We start from the raw sequence: 8,119 nt of genomic DNA on the forward strand, positions 1-8,119 counted from the left end.
TTAGTTGGGGGAGGTATCCACATTTGAAATAGAGATTTTGAATTTGCTCTGTCTGGCTCTTGGCATACTGTTATTGTTCCATACATGGCTCTTCCTCATATTCTTATATCACTATGTATATACAGTGTATACACATAGTGTATACACTGTATATACACAGTGTATATACAATGCATACACAGTGTATACACTGTGCCCTGGCTCTCTAGTACTGAAGAAGGTCTCTAGACTCCTACATCCCACCAACACTGGACATCATTTGGCTTTCACTCTACAAATCTAATCTAGTACCTCCTGGAATATCACAATTGTTTTTCTTGAAAATCACAGATTTTAAGATTGTGTTGTACTTATCCTCAGATCTACAAAGCACTTGGGAGTATCTTCTCACTGCATAAATGACTCATTACACCAAAAGGCCGAGCCAACATCTGCTCTTTCCCAGTAGTGCTAGCGGGAGATCAAGCCCCTTGATTCTTATGACTTCCACCTATAGACTGGCAAGCAAGGAAGGAGGGGACCGGTCTTTCTTTTCACTGTAGTCCTTTATAGATTCAACTCACTGTTCTAAATCGTTAGACTACATTTCCTGATGTGGATAGGAAAGCATACTTTTCAGCAGGGTGTTTTGTCAAGTACAGAAATGAAAGCTACATAAAAAGAATATAAACCACAGTTCATAGAGTGAAATTTTCCAAATGACCCCTCTCTCTCATGTGTGTGTGTGTGTGTATATGTACATGCTTGTATACCCATATGAATGTATTTGTGTGGTTTAAGCATACACATGTACTCATGTGTATGTGTGTCTCTATATGTGTGTGTCTGTGTATATGTGTATGTGTGTGTGTGTGTGTAGAGGTACTGTGAACGTCACAGGCTACCTTTGGTATGTCTTCCTCTATCCTTCTGAAACTTTTTTTTTTTTTTTTTTTTTTTGAGATTGTTTCTCATCACTGAACCTGCAACTTGCCATTTTGGCTAGGCCAACTAGCTATTAAGTTCCAGAGAGGATCTTTCTCTGTCTCCTCAGTTCTGGAGTTAGAGATACTCACACCATGCATAGCTTTCTACATGGGTGTTAGGATATGAACTCAAGCACTTTGCTACCAGCCCATCTCTCAAACTAACTTTTTTTTTTTTTTTTAAATACCACTGTTCCAGTTTGAGACAAACAATGAGGACACAGACAAGTTACTTTAATTTAACAGGAGAATAAATAAGATTATCTGGACCAGAGTCTTGACAAACATTGCTATATCACCCCAAAAGTTCTTTCCTCCTTTTCAGCACACCATAATTAATCCTCCAATACTTAGGTGCTTAGAAAATTTTCTCCCTGAAGCAGCAGAAGTGATTATCATGAATGATAAGTAAATGTGTCAGCATTAGTACACTAAAGTAAGTCCTATCAATCTACACAGAGACATGCCTCAGGCAGGGAGGACACAGCAGCTGCTCTGAAGAGTGGCCTGGATGGGTGTCATCCTCTTTTCTCTGCTAACATTACAAGTATATTATGTGTAATCTAATATTTGCCAAGCATTGAAAACTGCTTTTGATTGAGTGAATTTACTGAAAAGCTTCATGGATGTAAACAGTCATTGGTGAGAAAAGGTTGATTTCTATAATAGGATCCAGCTGTAACTTGCCTTGAGCATGGTCCAAATTCTTTAGGGAAACCTTTGGCTTTTTTTTCCCTGCCAGTGTAGTTGAAAATGATATGCTATAGGTCTTTTTTTTTTTTCGGTGGGGAAAACTTGTTTAAACACATTCAGAATGCCGCTCCTGTTTTTATTGAAGCTAATCCTCCTGTTTTCCCTTGTTAAGAAAGCTTAAATATAAACACAATCAAATTTGTTCTGTGTGAGCTGGTAAAGCCCACTGCCTGATGATAATAGAAAGTGGACTAAAATAGCTTTCTCTAAACTTATACAGAGAAGTAGTGCTATTTATTTGTAAGGCAGAATAATAGCACTGCAGACATCAAAGGATCCTGTGCACAATTAAAATTAATAACATTAATTGAAGATGCCTACATTCCATGTTCCCAGGACAGAGACCTAGTGGTACCTTCTCCACAGATGGTCTCCTTTCCACTGAATGGAATAAATAGGACTTCCTGAGGGGCAATATTGATTGCTTATTATTATGAAAATTTTATAGCCACATTGAATAACATCCATTTTTCCCATTCTGGGAGGATCAACTTGTTGGAAGCAAAACTGTCTACTTTATTAAAAGTAAAACCAAATTAGTAGTCATTGATATCTCATGTGCTTGAAGTGGGCTTCTCCGTCCTTCACCCTAACTGAACTGGTCTCCACAATCATCCACAGCTCTAGCAGACTAGCAAGGCCCTCACACAAGTCTTTGCACTCAAGGTGTTGCCAAGGCATCTCAGAATGCAGAAACTCCTCTCCCAAGGAGGACCAAGTGCTTCAGAGTTAAGGTCACAGCCTACCAATCTAGTGAGCTGCACCCAGGGAAGCTGGGCAGAGCTCGACTGTCCCCAGAGCTTTCTCTTCTGGAAAACAGAAAGGAAACTGATGATCTTCTATGGAGATGCACAGCTACAGAATTAAGTATCAGAGGAGAGGGATGCAATTTCAAAATCATGTCTTACTATTGTATTTGTGCCTCACTGGAGTTAGAATTTGCAAATTTATTCTTGGTGTAGTAATCAGGAAAAACTGAGGATAAACACCTAACTAACATTGGTATTCATCCCACAGCTTAGCACCAGGTCTCAAGTGTGCCTTCTATGCAAACTCTCATTGTCCAAGTAATTGCTGGCTTATACTTTATATGTCTGCATTTTTTGGTCTTTTCACAATGATCTGATGTGCCTTCTTAGTAAATGGTTGCTAGGGAGACTCATTCTCTACTTGGGCAACTATTTAAATTGGGAAACTTCTTGAATGACCTTAATTGGCTAGAGAGAGAAATCCCTGTTGTAATGTGCCTCCTCTTCTGTGTTGGCTTCAGAATCATCCGGATGTGTGACAAACATTAAACAAACCATCACTTTGATTTGGTGATCCAAACTCACATCAAAGGTACCATCATCAAACACTTACCAGAGGTGATGAAATCCAATGTGCCTCTGTAGTGCACAAGGTGGACAGCAGGCAGTGGGTCCTGGGGCATCTGCACAAGGCTCCTTAGAGAGGTAGAAGGGGAAAATTCTGGGTGCTGCTGCATGGCAGGTGTCCTGCCTGGCCAGCTGCTCTCTTTTTCACCCAATTCTTTTGAAACCAGTGGAGTCTTGGGTTCAGATCAGTTTTCACAGCTCAAAAGCGAAACTACTCGAATTGGGAAACAAGGAAATACCTGTTTTTACAATTGATGGTTTTGATTTATTTTGAGCAGGGTATCATAGTCCTGCGATGGCTTCTATCCTGTCAAGTACTTGAGAATGAACTTCAACTTCTGATTCTTTTGCCTCTGCTCTCATGGGCTGGCATTTACCACCACATTAGATATATGCAATGCTGGTGTTGAACCCAGGGATTCTTGCATCCTAGGCAAACACTGCCAAGTGAGTTACAACCCCAGCCCCTGAAAAGTACTTAAAAATGCAAATGAATATGATAAAACTCTAGAGCACTGTGCTTTATAATGTGTTTTAAGGCTACTGGAGAGTCAACTGACTTCCCCTTTCTATAAAATGAGGAAACAGATCAAAAAAATTGTTTAGCAATTGAATCAAACTTATATATGTAGTTTTCTCTGTCTCTCAAACTCTGGAAAAGTATACAGAACACATAAGGTTAAAAGAGGAATGAGTGTACTGGCTGGTTTTGTGTGTCAATTTGACACAAGCTGGAGTTATCACAGAGAAAAGAGTCCCAGCTGAGGAAATACCTCCATGAGTTCCAGCTGTAAGGCATTTTCTCAATTAGTGATCAAAGCAGGGAGGGCCTAGCCCATTGTAGGTGGTACCATCCCTGGGCAGTAGTCCTGGGTTCTATAAGAAAGCATGCTGAGCAAGCCAGGGGAAGCAATCCAGCAAGCAGCACTCCTCCATGGCCTCTGCATCAGCTCCTGCCTCCAAGTTCCTGCCCTGTGTGAGTTCCTGTTCTGACTTCGTTTGGTGATGAACAACAATATGGAAGACTAAGCTGAATAAACCCATTCCTCTCCAACTTACTTCTTGGTCATGATGTTTGTGCAAGAATATAAACCCTAAGACAAGGAGGTTAGTGGGGATGCCACTTAGTGGCCCGCCCTGTGCACACTGGTTGACTGGAAGAGGGACCATGTTCTGTAATCAGCTGAAGACACAGTTCCTCCCATGCCACTTCTGCATTGTGAATTCAACCAACAATGGATTGAAAATTTTCTTTATCTGTACTTCACTTCTAGATGCTTTTTTTCTCTAATCATTATTCCCTACATAATGTAGGACAGCAACCATATATAGTTGCAGCTGACATGGCAAGGATCTGAGGTGATTGAATGGGCAATGTCTGTAGACTGTGAATGCAAATTGCTATAGTGTTGGATATCAGGGACATAAGCACCTGCATATTTTGGGACATGGGAAATCTTGGCATTGAGTTCCTAGAGACATCAAGGGACAACTATAGCATGTTACAGAGCAAAATTAGACAGATGGGACAATTTTCCTGTGCCTCATAGATTTCTTCTTAATATATTTGGGACTATAGTCATTAGATTTCTGTTCAACATCAATGGTCAAGCCATGATTTCTATCTGGGAAAGCCAGGCAAGAGCCATTCCCTACGGGTTATTGTTTTGTTTTGTTTGTTTTCTTTCCTAGTTAATTGAACAGAGAACACAAATCACACCCTCCATAGTTACAGCCTGCGCATTGTTTGGCAGGGCCTGGGTTAAGGAGGAATGACAGGGGTATGTTTTGGCAAGTGAGACAGACTATGAAGAGGCAAAGCAAGGGTGAGAATAGGTGTGGTGGCAAGAGCACCCCTCTTTGGTATTCAGGCTGTGGAAGGCAGTGGCCTCAGCAGACGGACAAGGAAGATCCACCTACCTGTCAGGGCATCTGTGAAGAGACCAGCGCCTGGAGGAGCAGGCCTTCCTGCTTGCTTCAAAGGCCATCATCCATTCTAGTGACAGCAGAAGACTGGACACCTGGAGACCCACAGGCACCCTCAGAAAAGGGAGGACGGGCAAGGGCAGAGATACTGACAAGAAACCTGGGGAAAGAGGCCCAAGAAGGAAGGAAAAGGCCAGGTGGCACCACTTGGGTTTAATTAGATGGGGGAGGGAGGTTTGAAGCTGAGAGCAGAGACACCTGGGGAATCAAAGCTATAGGCCAGGGGCAAAGGTTGAGCAAAACAAGTCACCTGGGACCCCTGATGGAAGCAATCCTTAGAGGAACTAGTGAAGAAGCACAGAGGGAGGCAAGGTGGGATTTCTGGCAAATTAAGGGAAGAAAGGGAAACTGGGAGGAAGCTGCAGGGGCTGACAGAGGTCTCAAGGCCTAGGAAACACTGAAGGGATGAGCCTATTGACTGGATAGGATATAGGGGTAAACGTCAAGCCAGGTGGGGTGGTAGAAAGGACTACCCTACCATGTAGCCAAATAAATCTTTCTCTTCTTTTAGATCAGTGGCTCTCAACCTTCCTAATGTTGTGACCCTTTAACACAGTTCCTCATACTGTGGTGACCCGCAACGATAAAATTATTTTCAGTACTCCTTCATAACTAATTTTGCTACTGTTATGAATCATAGTGTAAATATCTGATAAGTGGCCCCTGTGAAAAGGGCATTTGATCCCTGAAGGGGTGTTTGATGGGAAGGCTGAGAATCACTCTTTTCGACTGTTTTGTTTGCCCTAAGCATCCACTGGTTAATAACCCTGTGACTCTGTGAAGATCAAATCAGATGTTCTCTTTTCTCATTCATTTTGAAAATGTTAAATCTTAACAGAAGATGTAAAACAAAAACACCCTCTACACTCATGAATTCTTTACACCATGATTGCAAACAGAGGAGGCCATTTTGCTTTTGTGTTTTAGTTTCACACTCTCTGTTTTGACCCTTTTGAATATCAATTGCATACGTCATGACAGTTTTCAATGATGAGTACTCCAACACATCCTGTTTCTAAGAATGAGGCCATTGCATTCCATAAATAAAAATATATCAACATACCTCGGGAAATTTTCATTCATTTCGTATATTAAGTGGCTCATATGCAATCCTCAGGTGTCAACTAAAGCTCTCTACTACCATTCAGAGTCCAAAATCCAGAGATGTCTGTGCAATGTATTTATTTATGTCTCTGTGGCCTACTTTAATTTGGGACATTTTATTGAATATTTATTGTTTGCCTACCCTCACAGATGTTCTTAAAGATGGAATCCACCTCACTCTGGTTTTGTTGTAATTTGAAAATTTTCTCTTGATTAGATTAAAATTAAATATCATTGGTTAAAAAAAAATTACCTAAGAGATAACTCTTTTTTCAGAGTGAAGCTGCACCCTGGGGCTCCATGGCTTTCTTATGAGTGCAAGAATCTTTTTGTTTGTTTTTTATAATTTACACTGATGTCTTCATTTAAATTTACAAATTATTTTGGTTACAAACAGATAGTTAAAATAGTTAATAGCCACCTAGGCACATACTGGTCACTGAATTGGATGCTCAGATTCAAGGCAAGGAAAACTATTTGGTAAGGAAACTGAATTCTAGAATGTTGCTGCCCAAGTGATAGGCAAGACTGGAGAAAACATTCTTAGCCTGGACTCACTCCTAGGGTGTCTGTCTGAGAACCCTGAGGAACAGTACTCTGTCTGTGGTCTTCCCATGGAGAGGGCATCAGCATGAATCTTGATGAAGAACCTGGAACAGAACATTCCAGACCTTGGTCAGAAAACCCAAGTTCTAGATGCCATATGGCTGCAGAGAAGCCCATCCATTCCTTTTTCCTGTTTATTCTGAGATGAGCGTCTTGTGTATCCCAGACTGCCCTCAAAGGTGAGGCCCTTTATCTCCAAGGTACTAGGAAGGCAACCCAGTGCTATTATACCCTGCTGTACTCAAGATCCTTGGCCATGTGTGAGTCTCATACTTCAAATATAGACTATATTTTACAAATATAGTCTATATTATATATAAAACAAACATACTTCTAAAGCCAGAAAATATAGATCCCACGTTATATATGTAACATGAATATATGCTATATAAAAATATATAGTTAGGTAATTGTGGAATTGTTTTGAAATTGATCAAAAAATCTATTTTATTTACATTTTAATTTAAATAAAGTATAATTAAATAATACAATAATTATTTTAATAATCAAAATAATAATTAAACAATAAAATAAATTAACAAATAATTACTTTATATAATAAAATATTTTATAAAATAAAATATAAAAATAAATAAAATAATAATGAAAGTAAATTAGTATCTGCATATAAAAAAACTTTGAAACAAATCAAAATGGGTATTAGGAAAAATCAATGTCTTCCATGTAAAGAGGTAGCCATTTTTTTCAGAAATAAATTCCACCAGTGTTTTCTATTCTTGTAGGAATGTTATAGTTGGTGTATCCTTGCACAACAATATACATCATAGACTCACTGCCTTTTCCCTTTCCCTTATCAAGGTATCCTAAAGATTTGAGAAATCTCATGGTTTCTATTTATTCTGTAATATTCAATTGGCTAGCACTTGACTAGTTGTTGTCTTCTGTTATTTCATTATTATATTAACTATTTATTTTTCTAGTTATTTTAAAGTGCATTTTTGTATAAATATTCCAGGAAATTTTAAGTTACCTTGTCCAAACAAGGTAAGCAAAGATATTAACAGACATTGTGAAATTGTCCTCTGAAAAGTTTACTTCAATTTATCCTCCAAATAAAAGTTTATCTTCCTTTATCATGACAAGGATATGAATTCTTGTAGCTAACTGGTGAACTCTTTGCTTATGCTAATTAGCAAATGTCCCTAAGGTGATTTGTAATTTTTCTTCTTGGGATTATATTATGAATATTTCCATCATAGTTTGTCTCAATGTATGTATAAACACTTTTATGTAAAAAAAATTCAGCTCTGTACCCCATTTTTTAATAGGGTTATTTGGTTCTCTGGAGTCTAACTTCTTGAGTTCTTT

This window comes from Mastomys coucha, unplaced genomic scaffold (assembly GCF_008632895.1).
Source record: "Mastomys coucha isolate ucsf_1 unplaced genomic scaffold, UCSF_Mcou_1 pScaffold21, whole genome shotgun sequence".
Taxonomy (NCBI): Eukaryota; Metazoa; Chordata; class Mammalia; order Rodentia; family Muridae; genus Mastomys; species Mastomys coucha.